The sequence below is a fragment of the Dermacentor albipictus genome, chromosome 1, assembly GCF_038994185.2.
Source record: "Dermacentor albipictus isolate Rhodes 1998 colony chromosome 1, USDA_Dalb.pri_finalv2, whole genome shotgun sequence".
NCBI lineage: Eukaryota > Metazoa > Arthropoda > Arachnida > Ixodida > Ixodidae > Dermacentor > Dermacentor albipictus.
In genome coordinates, this window is record NC_091821.1 from 147,733,474 (window position 1) to 147,752,395 (window position 18,922).

The following is an 18,922-nucleotide window of genomic DNA, read 5'->3' on the forward strand; positions in this document are numbered from 1 at the left end:
TAAAGAGTTACTTAGCGAATTCTTGGTAATTAGTGAATTTTGCATATTAATTTTTTTGTGCAAGTAGTATCCGCTGCTTCGAAAAGCGGAAAAATGAAAGCTTTCCGCCTATGGTCAAGAGTTCGACGGAATACTGGACGGAATACCGTCTGGTCAGGTAGAAGCATTGTTAAAAATGAAGTTTGTGAACAAGGGATCCGTACGCATCCCGAAACGTCATTTTAGTTTATTTTTACCTTGTTCAGTGACCAGCTTCATCTTTAAAGAAATACCGCATTTGTTAACACGAAATAATTTTGGGCAGCGATATGTTTGACTCGTGGAGATAACTAAAACTGGTGTCTCGCCGTATGGGCAAATGTCTCAATCGCTCCGTGGCTATATAGGCTAACGTGTGTATAGTATCCCCTAACGACCACTTTCTCTTTATTTTCTTTCCCTCTTTCTCATTCATTATTACGATCCTCCGACATTGCAGCCCGCATTCAAGAGAAGCAGAAACAGCACGAGGGCGGCCACATGGTTAAATGTCTAAATCGGTACTCCGCTGGGTCGACCATGCAACGCAAGGCTACGCTGTATACGAGCACAGTGGGCAAAGAGCCGCACGCGAGGCACACGCTCGACACTTCGATCGCCGGCCATGCTTGCGGTGATTTCTTGCGCCTGTCGGCATCTCGCGGCCGGATCGCATGCCCGAGAAGACGAGCAGAAAAAGAAAGAAAAAGAAACGACAACAGAAAACAAAGGGCGTTTGGGCGGACGCTCCTCCCGTACACCAGTTCCGGGAGCTGCCCGAGGCCACGCGTATGGTATCGATAAAGTGAAACGGAAACTGGCTACCTTACACGACATATGCAACAAAGCAGCCCTCGTCGCAAACTGGGTCGTTCGCCTCCGCCCCATGCACGGTGGCGCATGCAGATGAGTCTCGCGTGCTGTATGGTGGGCGTGCGTGCTCGACTTTGCTTCTGGAAAGGTCCCTCGGCGATAATGTCGCGCGCCGTTTGACCCAAGGCTGCGGGCGTGGATGCACCGTGCGCACCAAGTCGCGGAAATAGAAAGCGGCCCCGGCTTCCCCGGCGCGACCATCGCCCGTCCGTCACCGCCGCCGCGCGACGGATGCGCTCGCGTTACCGCGCGACGCCGCTGCTTTTGCACGCCGCCATTCCTGCCTGCACCGCAGACGCTTTTCGCCCGTTGGTCTGGCTCGTATTTGTCGCTATGAGGGATGGACGTCGATCTTGTGCAGTGGGGCGGAGAAACAAGCGAGGAAATTGGTATACGGTGGAGTGTACTGTATGTACATGAAAACGTTTGGAGACATTATAGTTAAGGCACATTCACACCGAAAGCGGAGCGTCTAAGCAGACAAGCGGATTTTCAAAGCCGCGAGGCGGCGAGCGCCCGCGCCTGTTCAGACCGGCCGCGTTGTCTGGCTATCCGCGCCGCCGCGAAGGCGAGGCATCTCGCAATTTCTTTAGCAATTTCTTTAGCGGCGCTCGCCGGCTCGCTGCTTTGAAAATCCGCTTGTCCGCTTAGACGCTCCGCTTTCGGTGTGAATGTGCCTTAACTATAATGTCTCCAAACGTTTTCATGTACATACAGTACACTCCACCGTATACCAATTTCCTCGCTTGTTTCTCCGCCCCACTGCACAAGATCGACGTCCATCCCTCATAGCACTTTCGATATTTTTTTCTTCGTGGGTCCGCGCGCTCCCGTCCGCTATCTACTTCTGCAAAATGATGAGCTCAGACTAAGAAGGCGACATCGTTGGCATTTTACTCGCCACTTGTTTAGTCGATTTTCAAGATTTGTTACAGCGCAACAACAATAATAATAATATTTGGGGTTTTACGTGCCAAAACCACTTTCTGATTATGAGGCACGCCGTAGTGGAGGACTCCGGAAATCTTGACCACCTGGGGTTCTTTAACGTGCACCTAAATCTAAGCACACGGTTGTTTTCGCATTTCGCCCCCATCGAAATGCGGCCGCCGTGGCCGGGATTCGATCCCGCGACCTCGTGCTCAGCAGCCCAACACCATAGCCACTGAGCAACCACGGCGGGTTACAGCGCAACACAAGACAAGGACAAAAGAAGGTATAAAGCGACGACACGGCGCCGTGTCGTCGTTTTATACCTTCTTTTGTCCTTACTATGAATCCCAACCAACTAGCCCAACTTGCCGTTTTGATGCTTTTGAATAACAGAAGCGAAAAGCCCAGAGAAAGACATTCGTTTACATTCCTTCAGCAGCGCTTCCGCAGTGTCGGGTTCTGATTGGCTGCGGCCAAAGCGGCCAACTTATCCGCGCGGAAAAAATCGGTGCGGGCGCGATCCGGCCTTTCCGCAAAGCGGAAAATCCGAGGCCGCTTGGCCGGATCCGCTTGTCCGCTCCGCCTTCGGTGTGAACGTGCCTTTAAGGAAGCTCCACTAAGAGGCTGCAGGCCCTTCGACGTTTTGTATTGGTAACCGGGACAATGGTTTCCAATATCTTGCGCTCGATGTACCCGCCTTGCGAACAACCGCAGCGTGCGCTCATCATGAAGGTCCTCGGCGACGACAACGACGGCTTATGGGTCACCCCTCTTTGAATTCCCTGCTTTGTTTTTAACTTTATTTTCGCTTTTTCTCTTCGAGAGCAACATGGCAACCATTGAACCGTGGAAACGACGTTGAAGTCCTCAACACGCGCTCTTACTTGCACGATTATCCACTGCTGTGCTGCTTTGCTGCTTTGCAGGATGTTGTTTATTGTTCTACGTTGATTTTATTGCCTTTGTTTCACTTTCCTTACTATACCAAAATTGCAGTGAGCAAGAGCGACGACGCCAGTGACCGTATTGGAGATAATCCCCTTATTGTCTTTCGTTGTTCCCTTCCTTTACCATCTCGTGTCGGATAGCCACATAACGGTTGGACTCGGGGATTCAGACCAACGTCTTGTCCAGAATGCATCTTGAAAAGTGAAGCAAAAAATTAATTGAACTTTCATCTTGAGGGCATGTACGTTGGGGCATAGATATGAGGCAGAGACTTTCGCTCGACTGACTAATGTCATGACGTGCCTTTTGCTTTGCAACGACTCAGAGTTACTCCAAATATCGAGAAACATGTAATAAAGACTAAGAACATGACAGCCTCAAAATATAATTCGTCTCACCAACTTCGTGCAGTGCAATCAAAGCCACCTGGTCGATCGATCAGGGGCACGAATGATTCGCGCGGAGAAGAAAGCGTAGCAAAATGTATACGTCAGCTACTGCGCGACTAATGCTGAGTTGGCAGAGTCTAGCGAGGGTACCAAGTCATGGCGGCTGTTATGAAAGAAGTGCAAACGGTGTCGTTATGTGACTTCCGAGTAATCAGAGTGGACCGCTGCACAACGCTAGTAGTGTCTATGTGCTTCGTATTGCAATGGCATCTAGTGAATTTGATCCCGAGCTTCTTCATTGCTCCGTGAATAGTCGCCCTGAAGACATCGGACAGTCCATAATCATTGTCGAAGCACTCGTTGCGGCAAAAGACGTGATGCGCGACTCTCCAAGCCTCCTGAGCCCAAATCATCTAATGTTTTGTTTGTCGCACCGCTGTTGCATCCTTTAAAATCCGGCGTCTGGCCGACCGCACGTTGCCCGCGCATCCGTCCTCATTCGTCCACTGGAAAAGCACTAGCTTGAATACGCACGTTAGTACGGAAGCCTTGCCGTAAACTGCATCGGGTGTATAGTTAATCCCCCTACCTTTATTTTCTTCTACCCCTTTCTCCCTTTCTCCACATTGATTCGGAGGATATCTCGAGGCTCCTTCTTCAGAACACAGACCCCAATCATCGCTATCTGTTTGACTGCATTTGTGCAAAAGCAGGCCTTGCTCAGAAACGAGATGACCCTTTGAACGCAATGGCGTCATGACGAATATGAGAACTGAACACCTACCTTTACGGAAGCAGTGATTCGTGGAGGCGCGAAATGGACTCCGGGACTGGCTTTTAATTTTGGGCAGTGTGCCTGATACGAATTATGATTGAATGCATGAATGAACGAATGAATTATCTCCAAGCTCCTTCTGCTGCTGTAAAACACCTTATTTCATATTATACGAAAGGGAATGCTAAGGCATTTTTAACCCAACCTTATGCAGGGTTCGACAAAAAGAACTGGGGTCGTGCTCACACAGATTTTTGTTCGTAACTGTTCCTTGCCATTGCCGGTCGCCTTCGCAATAATATCTCTGGCATCAGGATTAGCTGGAATTTTCTCTTACGAACAATTCTAGCGTAAGAGCGTATGTGGTACAGTGTTGTGGTGATCCTGAATGAACAGATAACAAAGAAGACAGAGCAACCAGATGTGGATGACATTCTACGTCGCAAGACAGGACGGGGTGGCTGTCGTCTCGTCACGCGCTATGCTTTGGAGGGTGAGGACTTTGTTGCGGCGCCGGAAGAACTGATTACAACATTCCTACTCGAAACCATCACCAACAAAGCCAAGGCACCATTCAGTGACGCCACCGAAAGAGGTACCGTGAAAATCAACATGCAACTGACAAAAATTTAATCTACAGGGAAACAAATTGCAAATGAGTGTGACGGTCAAGGCGACACAGATCAGAACGCCCTGCCGCATCTGCAAGGCATATTCAATGCGATGACACATCTAACGCAAGCGCAAATGTAGCACATGGAACAACAGCAAGCAATTTTGACAATACTTGCCGCTGGTGCGATAGGCCGAGACACAGTGAAGCCGGAAATGTTTGATGGTAGCACAGGGTGGTGCCTCTCTGTGGCTGGATATTTTTCTAGTACTCACGTAAGCAGAACCACTGGTTAAGTGACTGCTATCGGATATTTAACATGCACCCATACCTAGTGGCAACGCTAAAATTGGCATGATCTGTGCGTCACAGAACATATAAAAGAATCATGGGAAACGTAGAAAAAAAGCTTTATTGAGGCATTTCAATTGAACCCAGTCTACTTGTGGGACAAAGCAATTTTTTTTCAAGCAGGGAGAAAGCAATTTGCTTGATTATTACTTTGAGAAGAGGCGTATACTGTGATTTGCGTATCTCACACTTCCAGATTCATGTATCCTATCGCCAGTGATGCACGGGATGACAAAAGATTGCGAGAGACAAGTCCAGGTTAAAGCACCGTGCACTTCTGAGGAGCTGCTTTACTTGTTAAAAAATGTGTCGTTCGAGTCCTGGCCTCAACATCCGTCAATACGCGAGGTAGAAAACAAACCGAAAAGGGAATAGACACAGAAGAGAAGAGATTGCTCTGCCAAGATGAGTTGTCACATCCTTACTCAAGTGGATTCCACTGAGAACATGTTCGGAAAATTCGCGACCGTCAGGACATCTGAGACGCAGGAAAGAATGTTCCTTGTGAAATACAGCATTTTCTTTCTCCCAATGATCGTGAGTAATATCGAGATGTCCGCGGTCAACGATACAGGGCCCTCGGTCAGTCTGAATAATGAGAAAAGAGTTGACAAAGACGAAATCTTTGCTGGAAGAGCTGTCAAAGTTCAAGGTTACGATGGAAACTGTCGAGAGCTAGCAAAATGGATGGATGCAAAACTGAAATTCAGAGATCTAGAGCTCACTGTGAGGAGCCTTCTTATGTTTGATTTTCTTTTATCCCGGCCTAACATGATACTATTCAGGATGAACATTCATCAGAGCGATAGTATCACCACCGAGAATTCCAACATTTTGTGTGTCGGCACCTATCCTCCCGCAACGACTGTAAACGAAGTGCCTTTTGAACTGCGAGACAAAGGCGTTGTGAGGAAGAAAGCCTATGGGCTGAGCCATGGAAAGAAAGTATGGTGCGAATAGGGGTTACAAGGAATTTCGTATTGTGGTATCATCAGACCTTCGACCTCTCCGTTTACCTCACCCATTACCATGGTGCCAAAGAAGACGGATCCTATCGCTTGTGCACAGATTACCGGCTTATCAACCGACTAACAGACTTGTTCCCTGTGCCACAAATTGACGAAATAATTGACGAGACCGATGGGTGTCAGTGGTGTTCCAGGATAGACCTATGTAAGCGGTATTCGCAAGTACCACTCAAAGAGGAAACCAAGATGTTAACTGCGTTTATTACAGCTTTTGACATCTACGAATATAACCGTCTGCCATTTGGGTGAAATAACTCAGGCGCATGGTTCCAGAAAATGAACTCTGTACTCAAAGAATTTACTGGCAAATTTTGTAGTATGTATGTCGACGACATACTCAAATATTCAAGAGCAAGAGATGACCGCATTAGTCATCTATCAATGGATCTAGGTGCTCTGTCAATGGATCTAGGCACAGCTTAAGATCTACGTCAGAAAGAGAGAATTCTTCTGCCAGAGGGTTGTTTTTCTCGGCAGAACATTTAGTGGGAAGACAAACAGAGCCAAAGAAAGTGTTCAGCGTATCAAGTGTCTCCCCAAGCCCTTTGATATGCATTCTCTTCGAGTGCTCTTAGGTCTTGATGGACATTTTCCGTGTCTTCATAAAGGATTATGCAACAAGGACAAATGCTAGCTCTCACTGCCCTTACCCAAGAAGAGGCCCCATTTGTGTGATCTGAAGACTGCGAGCAGTGTTTCGCAGAAGTTGTTGAAAATATTTCTTCAGACCGTGTCCTGACGCTTCCCAACTTTAACCTACCGTTTGAAAACTACACCGATGCCTCTCATTATGGTACAGGAGCCAATTTTTCTCAAATACATGTCAACAAGCCTGTTACAAAAAAAAAAAACTAAAAGTGATAGGATATTTATCTGACACATTTACCAAGACCGAAGCAAACTATGCTACGACAAAAAAGGAAGCATTGGCTGTAGTTATGGCCCTCAAGTATTTTAGAAGCTATCTGTAAGGAGGAAGCTTCAAATTGTTTACGCATAATCAAGCCCTGACTCACCTCTTGCAACACACACAGCCAAAAGTTAGAGTAGCAAGATTGGTGAGTGAAATTCAACAGCACACTTCCGAGGTAGCGCATCGCCCAGGACAAAAGCACCTGGACGCAAATGCTCTCTCTAGACTTTATGTACCAAGAGAAGCTACCCATGAAGAAGTGAATACGAGCAAATTATGGGAAGAAACGCAAGAGATGAACATACGAAACAGAAAGTTAAAAGTGCTCGATAGAGCGATACCGACCATGCGGCGACTCTACCACGACAGTCCGGAGTCTGGAGGCCATGATGGATTCACTAAGACATAGAAAAACTAACGCAAAGATTCACTTGCAAAGGCATAAAGACAGATGACGCTAAATACATAAAGACGTGTCACAACTGCCAGCATTGCAAAGTCAAATTCAGGCCCTGTGGAAACGAAATCGTCACGCCGGAATAATCGAATGTACACTTCTAAACACTACATCTTGATTTGGCTGAACTAAAAAAAAATTACCGACGATTACGTTACTTCCTAATGCGAAATTTGAGCGCAGCAAATAAGCTGTTTCACCTTTTCGATAGAATGAGGCAAAGAAATCGAGCAACACATGTATGCGCTATCACAGAATTTTTTTTTTAATTTTTCACACGTATTCCTTTAACAAAGACTCCACTAACAGTTCTTGACAGTCATGAAGGAAGCTTTGTGTTCGGAGAAATAGACTGATATATGTTCGACTTGGTACACCAATGCTTGATTCTCAAAGACGAGATCTATACAAGTGCCTCGCGAGGTTGGTTGCTCTCGACGGCGGCGATGAGCCTCCGCTTCGGCGGTGCGAACGGCAGGGTCTTCTCGGCGGCGGCGATGAGCTTCTGCTTCAGCCTCGCTTGTGCTGGTTGCTCTCGACGGCGGCGATGAGCCTCCGCTTCGGCGGCGCGAACTGCAGGGTCTTCTCGGCGGCGGCGATGAGCTTCTGCTTCAGCCTCGCTTACTGCTGGTTGCTCTCGACGGCGGCGATGAGCCTCCGCTTCGGCGGCGCGAACGGCAGGGTCTTCTCGGCGGCGGCGCTTAGCCTCTGCTTCGGCGACGCGTACTCCTGGATCATCTCGACGGCTGCGACGGTAAGCTTCTGCTTCGGCGGCACGCACCTCTGGATTCTGACGGCGACGGCGCTGGGCCTCTGCTCTGGCAGCTCATTTAGCAGCAGCAGCAGCAGCAGCAGACGGAGGACTTCCATCGGTCGTCTCGCTCATGGCTCAGAAAGAACTGGCAGATAATTTCGCAGTGGCGAACGGCAGCGGCAATTTCGGCTCGGGCGGTGCACATATACAGATCCGCCGCCACCGATCTGGCTCTCTGATTGCCACCGCACAGGGCGAACGGCAGCGGCAATTTCGGCTCGGGCGGTGCACATATACAGATCCGCCGCCACCGATCTGGCTCTCTGATTGCCACCGCACAGGGGTTGCATTGGAGGAGGAGCGAAGAAAGGAATTAAGTTCGAGCCGGCGCTTTGACAACCGGAGACTCGCAGGAAGAGGGGGGAGGGGGGCGGCGTGTACACCCAGCGGCAAACGATGGGGGCAGAAGCGCGCGCAGCAAGCGGACAACACGATAAAGGGAGGAGGGAAGAGATAGCAGCGACTGACTGATGCCGCTGACGCCGATAGTGAGTCAACCCCAGCTGCGGAGTTGGTTTCAGGGACAACGCCGCCGATGCCGACACAAACAATATGATACCCTCGCTTCCGCAGCGCTAAGAACCAGGTCTATTGGAGGTTGGAATGCGCAACAGTTTCACGATACACACAGAGGAGACACACACCACAGAGCGCTTGTCTCCTCTGTGTGTATCGTGAAACTGTTGCGCATTCCAACCTCCAATATGCTATACCAACACGCCCAGTCGTCAACCTTAACCAGGTCTAGCCGTGGGAAGGTGGTCACGTATTCGTCGACGTGCCGGGGCCTACGTGAAATAACCGGCGCGTCGGCAACTGAAGAGCACCCTATCCGCCACACAAGAACAGGGGGGGGGGGACCCTTTCCTCCTCTTTCTGCATGACGGCGACGGTGTTCTATGCAGTCACGTTATCTTGACTCTCTAGCGGCGTCAGCGGCATCCAGCGGTATCAGTCGGTCGCTGCTAGCGCTGGGGGGATGAAAGGGGGGCGAAAAAAGGGGGGCGATGAAAGCTGGTTACGAGGCCGACGACAACGCCGACGACGACGCGAAACCCAGGAACGGACGCCAAAGAGCTGCGCTCTAAAAAAAAAGTAAATGTCGAGAAGGTCAAAAAGACGCAAGCATTCCTAGTTGCAGTGAACGAGTGCACGCGGTTTGTGGCTGCTAAAGCTGGCAGGGAAGATGCGAGCGCCGTAACTTCTTTTCTAGGGAAGGATATCTTCCCCAACGTTAATTAAGGTCATCTTTGCGGACAATGGGCCGGCATTCCGAAGCGAAAAACTTCGCCGTTGGGCTGAAGCAAGAGGCGTTCAGCTGCGTTTTGCAGCACCGCATATCACCCAGAAGCGAATTATCTTGCAGAAAGGGTGATTCAGGACTTGAAGACATTCCTAGCTTTATACCCCAACTTCAAAGACGGGTAGAAGTGCGCTCTGGGAGCCGTTCTTCGTCAGCAGAACCGATCTCACACTGCAGCATTGGGATGTAGCCCTTACTTCGCCGCTTTCTAGAAACCCTGTTGGTTACCTGCGGATAAAAAAAACACGATATAGTTAAAGAAAATAACAATTTGTTAAGAGCCACTGGATTTGAATCAGGAAGAAAATTATCGTAAAACAATGAAAATGAACTTCCACAAATGTCACCAGTCCACGATGCCCGATATTGGACCAGGAGGCACGGTGCTGGTACGAAAGGGGCTGGATTCGAAGTGCCGCTTTATGGGCCCATATCTAGTATTGAAAACAGCAAAGCACCAAGGGATTCTGTAGACCGTGTGTTATCAAGGACCCCGAGGAAAAGGATAGAAGAGGCGTCGATTGCTAATATTATTATTCAATATTGATGCGGTGCATTTGGACAGGACCGCGCGCGCAAGAAGGAGACGAAGAGGAAGTGGTAGACTTCTGCAGCTGTGAACTTTGTACCAGGCTGCGCGTTTTCCCCATGTAAATAGTTGTAAATACCTTTGTGGATCGGGCTTCCTGTTCGTAACAATATCATCGCAGGAGAGATGATAATAGCAGCTCGGGAGGATGCACTGATCCTGGATGAACAGATAACAAAGAGGAAAAAGATTGAGAAGAAGAAAAGGAACGACATGGAGGACCGTAATGGCAGCTGATTAGTAGGATTAAAGTAATGAAAACTTTTACCGTGTATGGGAACTTTATCAGCATCAATTTAGAATTAACTAATATTGATAGTATGACCATTGCCTCGCCAATCTCCGGCTGCCCTCTCACACCCCGTGCACTTCAGTTCACTGCCTGGAGTCAGTGAGACGGAGGGAGACGGAGTTGGTGGCAAGATGAAGCGTTATCTCGGTCGAAAATTGCCGCTGTCAGTCGCAGGGTGAAAAGGCGCTGAAAGGTACGTAGCGATGACGAGAGCTCCCGCGTAATTTCTACCTTTTACAAGGTACAGCTGTCACTAATGAACTCGGCGCCGGTCCATTTTACTTACTGTGCGTGCCTCAGAACCACTCGTCAAGAAGCGAGTCACCGCGATTTGCCAAGCTCCACGAGCTGGTCTTTGTTGTTGTGGCAGTCATATAGCCTAGTAATGATGTTAATGAAGTGTGGTGGTGGTTGTGGTGGTGATGATGATGATGATGATGGCCTCATACTATGGCTCGTACCCACAGTGGGAAATTGGCCAAGAATTGTGTGCCTGAACTTTCACTTAATGTTTTAAAATAATACCTAAGCGAGTATAAATAAATAAATAAATAAATAAATAAATAAATAAATAAATAAATAAATAAATAAAAGCATTCAGAAACGTTCTCGTTTAGTTGATTTATGAATCCGCAAACGGCATGAAATACGCCCCTGTTGTTAAAGCCCAGTACTGGCGCACCGAAAGTTAGTATTATTTCTGCTGTTAAAATGAACCCTAGTTTCGCAATCGGAATTTCTAGAAGCATTATTAATTTTTACCGGTAAAATGACAAAAAATAATAATCTAGAGATTCTCTTTTTTGGCAGTATTGACACACAAGGGCGATATCGTCAGACCGGTCCTGTGTACATCTAGGCAAGGGGGGGGGGGGGCGAGGGCGCAGGGAATAGACGGCAGCGTAATCTGGTGATCACTATTTCCGATTGTATTGATGCACACTTCTGGACTTACAACGGAAATTTTGGGTGCTGAAATTCTGTCCATGTCGTTATTGACTCAATGACATCAATACGAATTGAATATTTTCGTTATCTAATCGCTGTTATTTGCGCTACTAGTGGCAGAATCAATATTATCTGTCACTTCAGGAATGTTCACGCTAATGAACCTTTCATTTCATTCAAATGTCATTCACAGTGACCTGGTACCATAGTAGTTTTACGAGATTCAACTGTGGCGGACCTAATGTGAAGTGATGCGTGCCCTTCTACTACTGCTCCTTTTTGTTCTTCTTCTTAGTCTCCTTATATATATATATATATATATATATATATATATATATATATATATATATATATATATATATATATATATATATTCTGGGGTTTTACACGTCAAAGCGACTATGCACGGTGCACGGGCGTTTTTGCATTTCGCCCCCTCGAAATGCGGCCACCGCGGCCAGGATTTGGATTGTTGTTGCTGCTGTTCTGCTTCTTTCTGTTATTGTCATTATTATTATTATTATTATTATTATTATTATTATTATTATTATTATTATTATTACCACCACTGCTACTGCTATACAATACTACTACTTCCATGGAGACTCGGACCCCACGTCCAAGGGCATAGCCGGGGGGGGGGGTCTCATGTGGCTTCACCGCCCCCCCCCCCGAAATGTTTTCATGCTTTCATGCACTGCCGGCCAAGAGAGCCCCCGGCGCCAGAAGTAATTCTGAATTTTGTCTAGAATGTCTTTTTCACGCTCAAACAGACATTTAGGCGCAAACATTGCGAACTCGGGCTGAATGTCGTGACAACGGCCATGCACCGGGCGTCACATAAAGCAAAGAGCTCCATCCGAGCACAAAGTTTCAAAGGTGTTTCGTTGGCGAGCGGGCTCGTCGAGGCGTTTCGCGGAGGCCGCGTAATATACGGAGTGCATGGATTTCAATTGCGAAACTTTAAGGGTATAAAGTTCTCAGAAACTTTTGATGCGAAAGGTGCAGTGACATTTCCAAAGTCGGGATTTAGGTTTCCAATTACGGAACTTTTTGGGTTTAATGTTCTTATAAACATTTGACGCCAAAGGTGCATTTACTTTTCTAAAGTCGTAAATCGGACCATAGAACGAGACAAGCCAAATCAACACACTATCAGACAAGTTGGCAATGCACGCAGCGAGATCCGATGAGATGAAGTGTTGTGGTGGTTCATTTGTGCTCTCATGTCAGAGAAAAAAAATATCAACATTTTTTTTCACTTGCGCCAAAGCATCCATGTCAAGACACTAAAGCTAACAAAGGTAACTACATTCTTATTAATTTTTTCTACTTCGACTTTTATTCGTAAGGACACATTGAGCCTCTTAATTTTTTTTATTCTCGCTACGCGCGTGTTTCCATAGCCAACCAAAGCGCATGTGCTTTTCTCGAGTTGCCCCGACCACCGCGCGGCGTACTTAGGTGCGCGTTCGTTTTTCTCTGGCCGAGTGGATTTTGGCCTGGCAGAGCTTTGGACGCTTTCTGGCTAGCAGACGAGAGAAAGATTCAATGGCCGCTCGCCACCGTCACTGTGGGAATTCGACGGATTGCAACGCGTTCGCTTGAGGGCATCATCTTCACTTCGATGTTACCTCAACTTCTCTGGAAAGTCTTTGTCTCGCCGATATAGGATACCGAGGAGTATGCGTATGGTTCTCTGTTGACCAAGCGTCTCACGTTTTCTTCAATATTCCTTCGGTAGCCAAATTAGGTGCCCAAAGTAGTCATTGGATTGTGGCAAACATGCTTTCCTTTGCGTTTTTTCCTTTCGGTGTCCCCGCCCCACAAACGAGAAAAAAGACAGAAAAACATTGTTTCGGCGCAGCCAATTGTCGCATGGTGAAAGTTCGATTTTGTTACTTCTTTTTTTGCAGAAAGTTATGGGCACGGGATTCTTCAGTAGCTGTGTACTCCTTATATTACTGCGATAGCAATTATATGGACACTCCAGGCTCATTCCTGCCATCGCCGTCCCAGTCATGTTTCGTATGAAGTCCAAGGGCGATGACATCGTCCCGGCGCACCGCATGCTGTATGTGCGAGTGAAAGCGTAATGGGGTGGGGGGAAGGGGTGAGCCGGTGTTGGTGGCTCAGTCTTATGTGAGTAAGGGAGAAAAGCAGGGAGGAAGCGCGCCGCCTTCCGTCGCGCGTGATGCATCGAAGGAGGAATTCTGTGATTTGTGAATCTGTGATTGCGCAACATGTTTATTTGCCTTGTTTGACGCATTATATACAGTGACTTTGCTTAGATACGTAGGTTTATTGGATACTTATACGTATATTTAAATGCCTTGTTGCGAGGTTTTGTGTATACAGGCAGTGAACTTTGTTTCCAGTGACACATTTTTGCCCTTTATCAAGCTGTATCTTCGCATTTGTATATTCCATTCTATCTTCGCATTTCTAACGTATATTTTGCACAACTCCTGCTTTTTACGCGTTCTCTCTGTTGCGACTATAATTTCGGTGCAATTACGCACAATACCCGACCAGTGACAGCTGCTCCTGCGCAATACATTGGAACGGACAGCGTCATTAAGATTTTCCCCTGGCTGTTGCATATGTACAAAAATGTAAACAACGCTCTTGAATGACATGGTTGCATTGAAATATATTTGTCCTTAACTTGTTCATTTCATGGCCTTTTTGGCCTTTAGGTTTTTCATATCAGTGGCTTACATTTCCTTGCTGGTTTCGAACTGACATAGTTCTAAAGTTCGTGTGATATTTTCTTTACTTATTAAATAGACAAAAAACATGGAAACATTGATATCAGTTAGTTCTGGCACATTTCTTGGGACATACAAATACACTCTTTTGTGAAAAAATACATATTTTACTTGTCTTGACAGTGCGCAGCGTTCAAGAATTCGTTCGCAGCATCTTTGGCAATGACAATGCAGTTATTATTCATGTATTTGATCCCTCCACAAATTCTATAAGGAGGAAGCCGAGCTGGAACGTTAGCCCCTATCGAATGAAATTGCTGGCTTCGCCACTGCCCATTTCCCCCCGTTTGAAGAGCAGGATACTATATCGCTACTGCACTGGGCATGTCCACGTCCGTTCCCGAGCTCCCTTAGTCCTTTCGTTTCGCCAGGTAGTTCAAGCGCTCAGTAATTTTACTGCAGCGTAAAGGTGTAGAATGCGACTTGCCTACACAAGTGCGTCATAATATTCCGCAAGGTTTTGGAATAGCAGGTTTCACGTCATCGATTTCAGGCAAAGAAAAGCACAAGCGGTGGATATATTTAATGAAAACGGTGGCTTTCCCAAACTATCATGCAAAAAAAGAAACACGAGAAAAAAACCGAGACATTTCATTTCATTGATGCCAAATGTTTACAGCACAATTTGTATTAAAATATAGCAGTTTCGCTCAAAGGGCGAAGCAGTGACTGCGATAGCAAGTTCTAGCGTTACTTCTCGGACGGTGTTCTAACTATACGCGGTTCCGACTAACGCGGGCGCAATGTGTACGGGTGCACCAAAATTTGTGGCACCCTTAAAAGCTTTTCCGTGTGAGGCTTGCAGTGACTTCGCGCAGGCAGCACTAACCTGCCCATAAAGAGCCGCACCATTAAAATTACAACATTTTCTAGTTTAAACACTGATATTGCTTTTGCAGTTTTAATATTTACCATACTGAGAGAATTTAAGGTAAAAGACATGGGCTATGGGTGTGATGTTTCATGGTATTTGTTTGCGGGCTGCCGTTCTCAAAAATGTGAGAATAATTTAGTCAAGAACGTAAGATCTGGTTTGAGCAACCGAAGTGGTAAAGAGATGTGAAATAAAGAAATGAGGTGGCAGGGCGATCGGCCACCGGCGAAAATCAGTGATAGCGAAGGCACACAGACGAAGTTGGAAGGAAATCGCGGGGAGAAAACGTTCCGGAGCGTGCTGCGCAGTTTAGAACCGCCACAGCCTACTTTTAGCTCAAGTCCTCAAGCAGACTCCTCAAGCTAGTGCCCAAAGGCATGCCAGTATTTTCTTCTTAACCCCAATGTCAGAAGCATAGTCAATAAGGCAGAAAAACTAGAAAATCTTCTCATGCTTTACGATCCCCGTCTATGCGTTATCCGGGAAACATGGTTACATGACTCGATTCTTGACTGCGAAATGGTGCCTCCGGGTTATCAGTCGTTCAGACGGGATAGAGGGTCCCGCGGAGGTGGATTGGCTGTCGTAGCTAAACGTGATGTGGGTGTAACCATCGAAGAACACATAAGTAACCATAACGTTCTTTTTTTTTTTTTGGAAAGTATCGATCGGAGAGCGCACGTTTCATCTTTGTGCTGTTTAACCTCCCCCAGATGCTGACGATTCCTTCAGGCAGGTGTTGCACGATCATTTGCGAACGTTCGCCGGCAAAAGTGTGATTATAACGGGTGACTTTAACCCGCCTGCCATTGATTGGCAGAACATATGCGCTACGGACTGTCGGTTTCAGTGGATTGTCTATTGGATGCGATGTTTTCGCTGGACCTAGAGCAAATTGTATCTGAGTGCACTCGTGGAAATTCCATTCTTGATCCTCTGTTCATCACTGCATCTTTTAAGGAAGGAGTATTCCGACTAGAACAAGGGATAACTGATAATAAACTTGTTTCATTTTGCTGGACTTGGATCGGTGGTAAAAAGTAAGTACCGAAGCCGACAATAATAAACGATTTTTCTAGATCAGATGATGCAGCAATAATAGACTACCTGGGTTTACACCTCGAGAACAGTGAGGATGACGCTGAAACTTTATGGGAAAAGTTTTCTACAGCAGTTCACTATTGCGTGAAAAACTTTGTTCCAGGTAAAAAACGAAGGAAGACTAGGCTAAACCCGTAGATTACTAGAGATATAATCCGAATAAAACGCCAGCTGAAGAGAGAGAGAGAGAGAGGTATATAGGAAGGCAGGGATGTTAACCAGTCAAGTCTGGTTGGCTACTCTACGCTGGGGGAAGGGAGAATGGGAAGAGAGAGAAGGAAGAGAGAAGGCGTAGAGACGTGTACGGACAGTACTTGAGTTAAAGCCGCTCGTGCAAACCAGACGTTCTGAGAAAGTAAAAAGGTGCCTTCGCTGCCTTCTGAGCCGATGATCGGTGGCGACGGTGCTCTAGTACTGTCTGTTCACTCAGAGGCCGATCATCTAATTTCTTCAATGTGTTGGACAAAGATTGTCTTTGTGCTTGAAATTGAGGACAATTAAGCGTCTACGGAAGAGCCATAAGCCTGACTCATCTAAGCTTGATGAATTAAAACATATTGTATCAGCTGAAATAATAAAAAATGCAATTGAGGTCGAATTATTATGGTACTGTTATTAAAACTGACCCCACAAAATTCTGGCGGCACCTACGTGAAGCTAAGGATGAAGTCCTAAAAATAAGAATTAATAGCGAAACTGTCATTGATCCAGAGAATATTGCCGGCTGTTTTAACAAGGTAAATGCGCCTGGTAGCGAAGCTTCCATCGGAGGCCATACGTTCAAAGCATGGCGATTCATCGGCGGTTCATGGGGCTTCGCGCCATTTGTATGTGGTGGCAACACTTGCGGCAGAAGAAAAAATAATGTGACGCCATATTCGTTCAATGCAGAAGTGTCGTCATTTTGTTTTCGAAGGCGCGGAATTTTTGTTGGCCTGCCTTTGGAGCTTTATATTCAAATGCCCAGCCATTCGTCGTGATGGGCGTTTCGAGTTCTTAGTGCGGAAAGCGATGCAGGAAAAGGCCAGCCGTACGGTTGTCGAAATCGCACCCCTGCACAGAACATACTTTCTTTGGAGGCCGATGAAAGCTTTAGGTGTAGAGTGCTGATCCTATCGTCGGATGCCAAGCCCATCGGCCAGCGCAGTCGCACGAAAACAACTACACAATCATCTGGCGCACGTAACTCACTACTTTTGGCTGAACAGGCTAAGAAGTGGTGAAGCTGCTCGCGTCACCAAATTCAGACAAACTTCGACAAGCAAAAAAGCACAACGTGTGAGGGGGGCGTATTTATACAGGTGAACTTTACGAGCGCGCCTTTCCGCACATTTCAAGACGTGCATTGAATTGCGAGTGATAGTGGCGTCAACGCCCCCTGTAACGATGGGCGCTGAAAAGAAACGTATTTATTAATAAAAATAAAATTAAATAAACTTGTATTTTCTTAACTGGTCATGAATATGTAATATTGACCAGGAATTTTATTTTCATTGAATGAATCTAACTGTGTCTCACTTGAATTAAAAAGCGCTTTTTTCTTTCTCAATGTTTGTTCCCTCTAGACATAGTCGGGCTTCAATCGCTGATCCCAGAACCGCCCTTGCTGATGTCGGTGACAATTTCAACTGAACCACTTTTCGTCCAAAGCTTCGCGACCTACTAGGATCGACCTTAGTTTTAATACGTACTTCCACGCAGTTTTTTCAAAAAAAGAAGAATATGATTATCAAAACCTATGCTCTGAGGGCGTCGATCTGCTACAGATAACTCAGGAAGGTGTCGTAGATAGGGTATCTAAACTAAGTATTATAAAGTGTACTGGATCCGATAATATTTCAAACGCCTTTTTGAGACGCTATGCTGAGCGAATTGCGTTCTTTTTGACTCATCTGTTTACGGTATCGCTCAACTCCGGTGATACATCGGATGACTGGAGGGTTGTACGTGTAGTCCTGGTACATAAAAAGGGAGATGGACTATATTATGCTAACTACCGCCCTGTGTCTATTACTATAGCGCATATTGTAAACTGAAAGAACATGTCATAGCAAACTATATAAAAAAATTTTTAGCTGATAGAAATTTGTTGACGCAGTGCCAACATGGATTTCGAAAAGAAATGTCAACGACCAGGCAGCTTGTCTTGACGGTAAATGAGCTTGCTCGAGTACTTGATCCGTCTGGTCAGATTGACGTGTTATTCCTAGATTTTAGCAAGGCTTTCGATAAAATGCCTCACGTGAAACTAATTCACAAGCTAGAATGCTTAGGCTTGCCTTCTCTTATTGTTCGTTTGATTAGCGCTTATCTCCGAAATAGAAAATGGTTTGTGGAAATAAAAAAAAATTACGCATCAAGTATGCTTCCAGTTAACTCCGGGGTGCCTCAGGACAGCGTGCTGGGGCCGTTTTTGTTTATTATTTACGTTAATGACTTGGTTGACGTGGTGCCTAAAGATGTCATCATAAAGTTGTTTGCGAATGACTGTATTCTTTTAAAAGAAGTATTGACAAAAGACAGCCGTACTACATTACAGAAATCACTTGCTAGTAATAAACGTTGATAAAACAGTGCCTTCTCCGTGTGACTAAAAAGAAGTGTTCCAGTATATATTCCTATTCACTATAGGAAAAACCTATTTTAGAAGTTAATAAATAAATATATCTAGGTGTCACCTTGACAAACAACCTATCTTGGTCTCAACATATATCTATTTCAAGTTCTGCTCTAAGAAAGCTTTGGTTTCTTAAAAGAATATTAAAAACACTGCAATAAGCACTAAGCTTCTTGCATATAATGTATGTATTCAATAATGGGAACATGAGACATCCACCCGTTCGTAGCAATTGCTACAAAGGAAACCGGGTTTCCTTTGTAGCATTTGCTACGAATGGGTGGATGTCTGATTTTCCCTTTATTAATTACTTCT